The sequence below is a fragment of the Carettochelys insculpta genome, chromosome 12 (assembly GCF_033958435.1).
Source record: "Carettochelys insculpta isolate YL-2023 chromosome 12, ASM3395843v1, whole genome shotgun sequence".
Taxonomy (NCBI): Eukaryota; Metazoa; Chordata; order Testudines; family Carettochelyidae; genus Carettochelys; species Carettochelys insculpta.
Window position 1 is genome coordinate 29,184,183 of NC_134148.1, and position 12,322 is coordinate 29,196,504.

Genomic DNA, 12,322 nt, shown 5'->3' on the forward strand with positions numbered 1-12,322 from the left:
CAGCCCAGTGACAATTTTAGTTGCTGCAAATACACTTAGTTGCTTCCAGTTAACTGACTGCTGAGAAGCTGTCCGATCAGACGCTGCAGAAGCCAAAGCTGTAGAAAAGCAGACCACACCCCAGGAGTGGAGGGAATTGCTGAAGGGCCTTCCTCCTGGGTTGTGAAAGTTACCTTTTTTATAAAGATGATTGCATTGCACGAAGGAAGTTCAGATGGACCCTGCAAAGAAGGATTTGGTTCTGTACCTGAGGGGCTCCCCACTGGCTGCAAGGCACAGTCAGTCGCTGAGACAGTGAATGTTGCAGAGCTCATCTCCTGTTAGTCTCCAGGAAAGGGTTAAGGGCACAGCTCCAGGAATCCTCTGAGGGCATGCATGTCATGATTTTAATGCGTTCGCAGCCTTGCTGAGAGCAATAGCTGTGCCCTTTCCAAGCTTCATGAGCTTTGAGGATGACAAACAGGTGCCTAACAAATGATATCATGGCAGAACAAACGAAAGGCTATGAGCTGCCCTGGGCACTGTCAGAGGAGCAACTGGCATGAGACGGGTCCTGTACTCCATGAAACCCTCCTTGTAACGTTTTCCTGAGGAAAGCTCCTTCATCAGTACCTACATCTGATTTAGCATCCCAGAACACAGCACCCCTTGGGCAAACCAGGTTTTACCTGATCCCAGCAATGCCAGTTGGTCTAGTGGAGCTGAGAGCCACTGAATCGAACCATAAACCCTGCAGATAATAGAAACCACTTCAAGACAACGGGGTGAGACAGAATCCCCAGTGCCAGCACTTATGCCTGGTTCTGTACGAAGGTGCAAAGAATGCCTCATTGTTGTGCCTGTGCGGAAGCCTGGAACAATTGCTGTCTTGGCACTGGGAGTACAAATTCTATGTAAGCGTGTTATCACAAGACTGCCTAGAGGGCGCAGGCCATCTCCCCACCACCTTCCAAAGGGCTATGCTAGCTGGGCTGCATCTTGCCAGAGAACGGAGCAGACAGATTTGCTTGGCGCATGGGCAAGGTGAAGCAGGGTGGGCTCCATGCACCTGGAAAGAAGGAGGCCTCTGGCGGAAGGGGCGGGGCTTGGGCAGCCAGCCACCAGAGAACACTACACAGGGATCCAGCAACAATTTAAACGGCCTGGGGCTCTGGCCATCAATGCTATAGTACCAGCTGGGAGGCCCTAGCCCTTTTGAATTGCCAGCCTCCTGGGCCGTTGCCCCTGTTGTGGCTACCAGCCCTGCCCACAGTGGGCGCCACGCTCTCCCTAGAGTCCTGGAGGTATTATGCTTGACAGAGGATTCCAGCAGCTCCTAATGGGCTCCGTCTTGGCATTTCCTCATCCATGATGATGCCTTCCAGGCACAACTCATCTTAAAGTGTGCACAAAGAACACTTTAAGCAGCCACTGTGCCATTTCTCTTAGAGCAGCTAGAGCAACAAACTTATCTGTTTTGTAGTTTAGGCTGGATTCAATCACAGCAGCTCAGCTCTAGTTATCAGGAAGATACCGGCATTCTACGGAAAAGGGCTATTTTAATCCTCTTCTTCTCGGGACATGGAAACAAACCAAGTACACTTGGTTCATCTCCAGAGATCCAGCACATGTGGCTGAAAACAGAAGGGGGAGCATCCCACCAATTATGAAATCAGAGCTAATAAATCCTCCAACCTCCACTCCACTCTTCTGGGTCAGGCTAAAAAAAGCAACACTAGGCTAAATAAAAAACAGCCAGCCCTGTCGCTCCTGAACCAAGTCAGGTCAAGCCCATCTATCTGTATGTTCAAAGTCCAAAAGGACAAGAGGCTCTGTCCCCTGCATGCCCTCAGAAGTAACTCCTTTTGCATGCATTTTCCTGATAACTTATCTGTTTATACCCTTTCGGTAACATTTTGTACTGATTGAAAAAGGACAGATGAGCACTTAATTATTTCACAACTCCACTTGTGAGAGAACACATGTCGTAGCATTACTGAGTCTCCCATGGCATGATACACATTCAAAGGTCTGACTGGTCACATACAATGTTTGAATGAATGACTAGTTTCCATTTTATTTTCAAAATCTGACATTTGTGGCCTGGTTCAAGTTGCATTGATAGATTAGGCACAACAGGACCAACACATAGCACACATTGTACCTCGCGCAAATATTTTAGCAGAACACTAAGCTATGTTTCTCAATATTTTTCTTTAAAATGGAAGGTATTTGGGTCAAGATTTGGACAACGGCAGAACCCACAGGTCTTGATCAAAATTGCACCCCCATTATATGTATGCAGAGTAAAAAAGAGTTTTGGAATAATGAGGTTATGACTAAACAGACAAAAGTTTCTCACTGAGGGGCAACTGAATCAGAGCACATAAATGACTATTCCTAAGTAACACAAGAAATTGGTGGCAGATCTGGGACTAGAACTTAGATCACCCGAGCGTCTTAAGAACAAGGCATTTATCAGCTAGGGAGAATTCCAGCAAAATGGTAAGGGGTTATAACATTGGGACTTGCATATATCCTACATTTCCCTGCGATTCTTAATGCAGTTTCTGTTCACTGTTTTTAATTTTGATTCCCACAAGCACTGCTCTGCCAAATTCAGTACTGAAGGCCTAATTCTGCTCTCACACATCTGCGAAAACTCACATACCAGTGAAACCCTACAGCATGCCATGGGACTGACACCACTGTGACCATAGGGAAGATTTGGGTCAGGAGCCCAATTTGTCTTCCCCTAGAATTTTTCTGAAAGGCATCTGAGGAACAAACGTGCCTCCTCTTTAAGGCTCATCTCCAATGTCAACATGTAAGAATTACCTGGAGCTTCCCCTTTTTAACCAGCTCTGTGAAAGGTTGTTCCAAGTCTCCCAGACACACCTTGTAGTGGAGCGACAGCCCTGTGATGGTCACCCACTCCAGACAGGATGTTGAGGTGGGATGCGTTTTAATATGGGTATGAACACAGCGACCACCACTCAGTGATTGGGACACCAGTGGGAGGAGTGTAGTCCCCACCACTTTCAACAGGGGCTGAGATCAGAGAAGGAAGCAACTTTCTTAATGAAAAAAGAAATCACTGAGCAGTAGAATCTCAGTGCAACTTTTGTCTTTGTTTTTTCCCCTTTAATTTTGCCTACAGTAACGATAGTTCAAGGTTTCACACCCTGTCACAAAGGTGTTCTTCCCACCCCTGTATTTTACATACCTTTAATTCAGACAAGGGGCCAAACTGTGCTCTCTCAGTGACACCCGTGTCAATCTCATCCAATCAAGTCACCTCCAGATCAACTGCGGGTAGTAAGCCTCACCCTTGCTGACTGAGCTAACCTTGTTATCCCCACCCTTGCTGTGGCTTATTTATACCTGGCCCTGCAGATTTCCAAGACCAACATCTGATGAAGTGAGTCTGTGCTCACGAAAGCTCATGCTCAAAACTTTTCTGTTAGTCTATAAAGTGCCACAGGACCCTTCGTTGCTGTGACAGTGTCACTCTGGAGCAGCTCCTGACTTCCAAGAGGTTATTCCAAATTTACACCAGAGCACAGCTTGTCTCCTAGCCTTAAAAGGGTTTGAAGAGTGCTCCACAGCCTGAAGCTGGAACAACTATAGTGTCTCACGCAGAGATATATACACCCCACAGATGTCTGTGTAATGTACCAATTTGAACAACTATTTAAAACCACCACTTAAGTTCTGATATCACTTAACTATCAATTCCAACAAAAGGCTAAAATGCATGGTCTCTGCAGATAATACCACAATACATACAATTTGCAAGTGTGGACATTCAGTCAGATAAAACAAGAGAGCGACATCCTGAAACTTTTCCCAGAAGTCCAATCAAGATGAACTAGTTTAGAAGTTTGCAGATGCTTGGTTATCATCCCTCGTTAATTTATATTTTCTGTGCCTAGAATTCACCTCTTTCCAGCTGAAGTGGGAGAGCCAAAATAGCACAAGACAGACTATGCTGGAAGGGCTGAAGCAGAGAGAATGCAGATAAGCTTGTAAAACTTCTAGTTTTGGATGGGCTTTGCATTGGAATCCAGTCCAGATTCTGACCCTATTGAAGTTCAAAACTCAGCATGCTGCCAAGTCATGCCCCACTCCCCCAAAGCAGGAGGAAGTTTTTGGAGGTTGATGGATGGATTAGCAGACTGAAAGATTAGTGGCATTTGGTCATTCACTCCACCACCCCTACCCATTTTGTTTTCCTCCTTTGGTGCCCATCTTGCCTCTTCTGCCCTCTTCCCTGTCCCCAGTTAGCTACACAGCTTCCCACCACCTCACCTTTGAGATGCACCACTGATCATCACCAATACATTCTTTATGCAGAGAAACATCCCGTTTCCACCATGTCTGAAAGGCAGAGTGAGGAGCTACGCACAGAACACAAAAGGGAGCTGGCCACAATGGGAGATGAAGGAAGACAGACAAGAAAGGTCCCTACAGGGGGATGCTCTTTCTGTAAGATGGCTGTCCTGGAAAGTCTTGGGGCCTGGGTTTAGCAGTCACTCACCCCGATACGCTGTCAAAGTAGAAGAGCCGCTCGCCCGTCCTGTTGAGCACGCTGGGCCAGGAAGGGGCTGCTAGGTAGTGTTTTACACTGTGTACTCTCCCCGTCTGTCGCCGGTAGATGTCTGCCACAATGGTGAAAACTGTCCCCTTGGGATAACATAATGCAACATGCAGGCAGTCTCCTCTGTTGGCAGAAGCATGTATGGGAGTGGGGAAAGATAACATATATGCTCATTAGTGTTCGACAACTTGAAAAGAAAGGACAAAAGGTTTCCTGCTGCACATGTTAGTCAAGGGGTAGAAAAAGTCTGCTTTAAACACCCCCTCCATCCTCATTTGAAAAAGCCCAGACAAACTCGGTGTGTATGTGGGGGGGTCACTTTGTTTGGAAGCAACTGTTTCTTGTCTCTATAAGCCCACTCCAAAGAACACTATGTCCACAGGAAAGACCTTTTAGTGACTTCACCGGCCCTTGAATTGGGCTCCAGAACCTCTTAAAAAAAAAGTCAGAATTGCTCTCATTATCCATTATGGCCTGGAGACAGCAATTCTCTAGGCTTTATTGATTGAGTCCTGTGTGGATACTAAGTTGTATCTGCATCTGCGTCTGTAGCTGCAAATATAAAGTGGACAGCTGCACATTTGCAAGGCTCTGCAGATTGCAGGGCAGAATTTCTTTTTATGATGTCCTGAAGGGTCACTGGGCTTAGTGTTGTTCATCTAGCAGGAAGTTTCAAGCAGACATTTGCACAGGGCACTGTTCAGAGAATTATAAAGACATCCCTGAGCAGAACCAGAAGCCATACTATAAAGACATCTGCTTGGTCCATGTAATAGCAAAGTTTATTATTAAGGTTTCCATTAAAATCCTTTTCCACCCCAATACTAACATTTATCATCTAATGCTATTGCCACATTTAACTCCTGTCTTCCAGAATTTCAACAATGTGCTGATGACAGCCAGATGAGGAGAAGAATGCAGCTGACCTGACACCCTGGTTCTACCACTGCTATTTCCACTGCCTGTGCTGCTGACAGGAAAACTGGTTCAAAGCTGTAAGCCTGGGGTCAGCAACTCCTGGCACATGAGCCAACTCTCATTGGCATGCAAGGCAGGAGCTCAGCCCTTCCTACCCCATGCAGCTGGGAGCTTGCTCAGAGCCGTGGTGCCTGTGGATTAACAAAAGACAAGCGAATGCTACCAACCACCACCTAAACGGTAAAGCTCTGTATCTTAATTTATTTATTAATGAAGTTGTAAGCAGGACTATTAACGACTTTAAAAAGCACTACTTAAAGCACTCGGACCATACATAGCGGTTAAACTTCCTCATTCCGCCTCAGAGGGGATAGGAAGAAGGGCTTTCAAAAACTAGGGGGGGTCCTTTCGGAAGGTCCCATCTCCATGGGCGGCGTGCGATTTGAAAAACCGCACTTTCGAATCGCCACGGCTGCCATTATGCTAATGAGGCACTGCATATTCATTGCAGCTCCTCATTAGCACCTTTCAAACCGGCTCATTAACACGCCCCTTTCGAAAGGAAGGGGCTCATGTAGACCCAGCCAGACAGTGTTACAGTACAGGTCAGAAACTTACTGGGGATAATTTTCCAGCAAAGCGTAACAAATCTTGGTTTCCAGGGGCTTTTAGCCTAGATATTTTTAGTAGAAGAGAAAGAAGCTGAAAATCATAGAAAGGTTACATAAGAGGAAAACACCCCCACCCACCTTTCTGCAAAAAAAGCTGTATCTTTCATTGTTTCTAGTTCTACTCAGTGTGCCACAAACAGCCATCTGAATCACTACTGCGGCTGATTTTCCTGATTGGCCGAAGAAGCAGATGGGATTCTGAGATTTCTGTCCATTAATATTTAAATAATTCTAGGATTTATTGGTGACTCATGGTAGCCCTGGGAGGTGCACCATCCCCTATACCCCTGCCAAGTTTTTAATTGCTAAATGGGATGGCTCCCTTGCCCCTCTGGGTGGCCAGCCATGCACTCTCCTCCACCCCTCCTTGCAGGCACCAGTCATCCCACCTGGCTTCCTATTTACAAGGTGAGATGCGTTTCAGAGGCAGAAAACCCCGTATACCTCCAAAGTCCTATCACGGCCTACAACTCTGGAAGAGAAAGATTTATTATTCCACTCAGTTACTCTGTGAGGGACCCATGGCTTATACAGTGAGCCCTGCAGAGGGGCCAGCCAGCCCTGCGCATGTAGCAGTAAATGGAGCCAAATGGATTTGGTTTGGGGATTTCAGGGAATCTAAAAGCCAAGACTTTCATGAAGGGTCTTTGCATTAGCTGCACTGAAGGCAAAAGCCAATTCCATCATCTGTTCAAGCTCTTCCTGTTTTTTTTCCATCTTGCTTAGTGTTTAAAAGCAAAACTACAACACATTACAAGGTGGAACGGAGGACAAACTTTTCTAGGACAATAAGCCAAATTCCTATACCAGGCCCCATTGATCTGAGGCAAATACTGCCCTCTAAGTTTTAAGCAACCCCAGCTGTGCCACAAATCAGCACAGCTACCAACCAGAGAAACTTTCAGACATATTGGCCTCCAACTTAAGGAAATCACAAACATGGCTCTAGTGTGACTATTTTTAGGAGCTGTCCCAAGACATACAGCTGTTTCATAAGGGTGATTTTTTTCCCCTCCTCATCCTTGCATCGCTTTAGCGCATTCGGCTCCCTAGAAAGGATATCATAGAGACATCCCCACACCTCCTTGCAGGGCTGGGAAACTCACTCTTGTGCAGCGTTACACATTTTCTGTCGCCATCCCATGGGGAAGAAAAGCACTAAAAATACAAAAAAGGAAAGAGAAAGGAACCAGTGTGAGAGAACAGTTGAGATGGTGGCTTGTCCCCAGGGACACTGGAATACAACTGCTAAGGTCTTTAGCTCAGTCATGTAGGCAGACTAGATTTTGGCAGAGTGGGGAGGTAGGAATCACTCCTCAACAAGTTATCTTCATGACAATGTACCTTTCCTTGGGAATATTTTCCACAGGCATACCTAAGTCTTAAGGCTATTTCCACGACAAAGGGTTGGGGAAGAGGAACTGATTTATTGCATCTCATTTAGATGTATTTAAACAGCTTCTAGTCTTGGGATTTTTTGGGTACTTTGCAAAGGGGCAAAGGTGGCAGTTTTGTATGAGTGACTGACAACCATTGCCCGTACATTTTGCTTTGCTTCTCTGTGGCCACCAGGATAAGCAAAGCAGTGAGAACAAGGGTGTCAGAAGATGCAATGCAATACATTTCATTGTGTAAGCAGAAAATTTATGCTCTTTTACAAACTCAGGCACACCCTAGAACCATTGTCTGCAGGGTTCCCTATAAGCTGAGTGCTTGGGTGTCCATCCAGGAGAGATTCAGGTGCTGCTCAGCTGAGCAGAGTGCCCACTGCCACCAGCATGTGTTTTTATTGGCGGTGCGCATCTGCAGATGCTTTGGTGCACATAAAAGTTATTTCACCAATGGATGGCAAAAAAGGAGGGAACTCGGACTGCCAGGACTGCAAGGGAAATGTAGTGTCCTGTAAACCACGCAACACAGCTTAACGAGTCAGCAGAAGATTTAGGTTGAGATGATTGCAGGTAAAAGAAAAATATGCAAGCTATTCCTGGATCCTTGCGGCTGGAACTTTAGCTACAGAAATCCTTATTTTTGGTTAAGCCTCTCTGTTCAGATTCTGGTTTTCAGATAGTGAAGCAAGACCGAGCACTCTTGCAGGTTGACCAAGCTAAATTTGCACTGGCAGATATCTATGAGCCAAATGGGTCATGTTCCACTTACCTGCAATATCAGCTGGGAATTTCCAAAGCCACTGACGTGATCACTAAAAGCCAATTGGGTCTGTGGTCCTAGATTACTTTTCTAATCTGCTCCTTTTATCAGAAACCTTTAAAATATTTTTAGATCTGTAAAGGGATACCATTATTTCGAATTTAATCAGTTCCAAAAGGAGAATTCAGTCATTTCAGTACTTCACTTTGAGTCCCCTGGAAGAATCTGCAGTTTTACATTCCTTCATGTTGAATGAAAAACTCAAAATAATCAGGAGATCATGATTAACAGATAATACAAAAAGGAGTGAAAATGACTGTATAAAATCCTGTCAAATGAAGAAAGTAAACCTTTTATGAGGATTTATACACAACGGTTTAAAAATTTTGAAGCAGAAAGTCTGAATCTGAAGTTGTACCTTTAAAATGAAAATAAAAAAAAAAAAAAAAAAGCTTAGATACTTCTGAAGTTTTAAATCAAAGATGAAACGTCTGTTTACAAAGTTTACTGGTGACATAATTCAGTTCACTCTCGTAGAAGGGGATTTTTTTTTTTTAAATATCAGTTTCTTCTCTAGTTTTAACTCTGAATATTGGCACACAAAGAAGGAAAGATCACCAACAACTGGTACAAAGTCAAGGTTTGCTGAGTCCTACCAAATATTAAACTGAATATTTAAAAAGCCTACTGGCATGGGCATTTATCAGCACTGCAGTTTATGCTCCTGTGTTACTGTCTTTCAACAATCCACACAGTGTTTTATGTATTTTTTATGAGTTTGTTTAGGTCTGTTTATTTTCTCTTGGAAATGGATGGGCAAAATGGACCCAATGGCTGTCTTGTGGCCTCTCTTTTTAATTGCAGTATTGACTTTTGCCGTTCTGGCTCCCCAAGTGAAGCAAACAAACCACAACGTTCAGAAAGTTCCCTTGGCTGTTGCCAGCCTCTGAACTTCTTGAGCAAATATAAAGGAAGCAACAAGGGGGAAATGGAAGAAGGAAAGTGTCAGTTCAGCGATTTCCTGTTATTGGATGTATGATAGATCTATAGTTTACTACCCTTGTGTCCCATAATAATTCAGTGAAAACTGAATCACTCTGTATGGTTCAGTACAAAGCACAGCTCCAAAAGCCCTAACATAAAATACAGAGGGGAAAGTTTGATGTACAAGTTGAACCTCTCTAGTATGGCATGAGTTTAGCTAGCTGGATGTCCACTTACGCATCTGGCCAAGTTTCCCCATGGTCCCATAAAGTTTGTTTGTGGCCACCAGTCATGGATCTCAGTGTTCTATGCAGTTATGTAGCTCTAATTTACCCCTAAATGTTTAAGAGCCCAGAAAGCCATGTATGTGTTGGTAATGCTGCTAGACAGTATGGACCTTCCATGGTTTGGCAAATTCTCTGGTTCGGCATGGTCAGGTCTCAACAGTGCTGGACCAGAGGTGCAACCTGTACATCCTTAGCACTCAAAGTATTTTATATTCACAATTCCAGGTTCTGCATTTCTGATGCAAATAGCACCTGGGAAATAAACACGGAAATATTGCAATGCCTGCTTTTGTGGCATGAAGATACATTTGCACCTGAAGTAGTAGGCATAGCTTGAGTGGTATGAAGAAGTGGGTTGGCCAAGGTAAGTTTAACAGGAGTGTACATCTGTTTGTTTACCTTCTGCTTGTAGGACAAGGCAGCAGAGCCCTTGCATCATAAAGATTCAGGCGGAGCATTGCTCTCCAGAGGACAGAATATCAGACCTGAGCAAAATTTGCATGACTCGGTCCCTTAGCTGCTGGCTTATGGAGAACATAAAGGAGCCCTGAGACTGTTCTAGCTACTGGAGGTTCAAAAAAAATGCTAAGTTCTGTCCCTGAAAACCACCATGAAAATTTTATTGGGATGACTTGTTTTATGGTTGATTACCAAGAGACCTACTAGCCAAATTCTGATCTCACTGGTGGAAATCTGGAGTAACTACAAACAGCACAGAACAGAGCTTGGCTAAAGAATTCAACAGTGTCTATACTCCTACTATTTTTAACAGTAAAAACAAAACAAACTTTTGTTGGTCAGGGCTGTGGGAAAAAGACACACCCACACACACCCAACAGACAAAACCACCAGCATGGACAGTGCTACCTTGGCAGGAGATGCTCTCCTGCTGATAGAGCTACCACTGCTCATTAGGGGATAGAGCAGTTACACAGGAGAGCTGACGGTGGCACAGCTGCAAGTGGTACTGTTGTAATATCTGTACAGTTTAAAAATCAGTGAAAAAAACATCCCAATGGATACAGCTGCCTTCAACACATGCTGGAAACAAAGTTCTTTTCCCATGTATACAAAGTTAGGACAATTGGGAGATTCTTTGCTCACTAAGTTTCCCTCAGACTTTTACTACAGGTTGCACCTCCCTGGTCTGGCATGGTCAGGACCTGATAGGTCCCGAACGATAGAATTTGCCAGACTGGAGAGGTCCAGGGTTTCTGCCTCAGGTGGCCCCAGCCTTCCTCATTCTTGGAGCTCCAGCTTTCATTAATGCTCCTAGAGCTGCCGCAACGCTCTAGCCTTTGCCCTGTGCTGCTGTGGTGCAGATGGGGACTCCGGGCTCCAACCCCATGCTCCTGTGGAGTCAGTAGGGCCTCCAGCTTCAGCCCCCACTGCTCTTGCTGGGCAGGCAGAGGCTCCAGCTCTGCCCTGGCCATGCTGTTGGTGCCTGCTTCAGACCCAGGCCCTACCCTGTGGATGCTGGTCCACCCCCAGCCCTGAGACTGTCTCTGTTCCTGCTAGACCATGGATGTTGGCGGACAAGAGAGTACTGGATTGAAGAGGCTCAGGCTGCAGTTAGGTCAAATGACATTTTTTCCCTTCACATCTGTAGATGCACAATAAAAATGTATTCTGAAAGCATGTGGAAGGGATTAATAATTTGATTCCTATTCACATCAACAGGAGAGTTTCAAATAGAAACCCTCTCAGTCTGTGCTGAAAGGTAATACCCCAGTGGGTAATGTCAATCACAGATAGAAGAATTGAAGAAAAAAAAAAAAAAAAAAGACACTGTTCTTGAAACATTCACTCTATGTTAGCAGCAAATCCCAAGAGGTGCTGGGCATCTGCAGTTCCCAGCGACCTCCGTGGCAAGGCAGTTTGAGAGATCTGTTCACTTCTCCTCTGAGTCTTCATAATCAATCAACTGCCTGATCGCAGGCTCATTATCTGCCCATCAAAAGTGCACATTCACCCACGTTAACAATGCAGCAACCATCTCCTGAATGCTAACTCCACTCCAGGACTTGACTGCAGATGGGGAGTATGATGGGAGTATTATGATTAGGTTTAAAAAAAAAAAAAAAAAAAAAAAAAAAAAAAAAAAGGGCTGCAAATCTTCACTACCCTCCTCCCAATTCATACAACTTTCATTGTAGCAGACTGGCCCACAATCCGTTTGTGCTGGCTCACTAGAGCTGTCCATCACACTCTGTCTATATATTTCTTTTAAGGTTTCCCCCCCGCCGCCCAGCTCCAGTCCATTAAGCAGGGACAAGTCTTCACAGGGACAAGACAGCCGCCAGGCAAACAGCCAGCAATTTTCTGTTTCAAAGCCTTGTTAAGACTAGCCACTTCTGAGAAACAACTCACTAGTGACAAAACGGGGAGTGGGTCTCCTTTGATTCCCGCCACTCTGGTACACTTAAAATGGCCTGTCTGGAGGTGAATTGAACCTAAAGCTGCCAAAGATAATTGCCAGAGCTAATTAACAGTCTCACCCCCAAAGTTTCATGTTCACACTCATGCCACTTTAAGCAAATGAGGTTATACTCATGAGGGTTCAATTATTGGCCAAATTCTGCTCCGAGCACCAACACTACTGTTGGCCGTGAGGCTGCATGGGGAAAGATTCAGAACAGCAGTTGGCTCATAGAACTTTACCTTCAGACTCAGACTCCTTCCCACACTCAGATGTTTCGCTGACATTTTTTCCCCTAACTCACTGATTTTGA

The 12,322-nt window shown here is 44.9% G+C and overlaps 1 pseudogene; it reads right to left on the minus strand.

Moving 5' to 3' along the window:
- LOC142019866 (cell surface hyaluronidase CEMIP2-like) overlaps positions 1–12,322 on the minus strand; it is a 69,223-nt pseudogene that overhangs the window by 10,717 nt on the left and 46,184 nt on the right.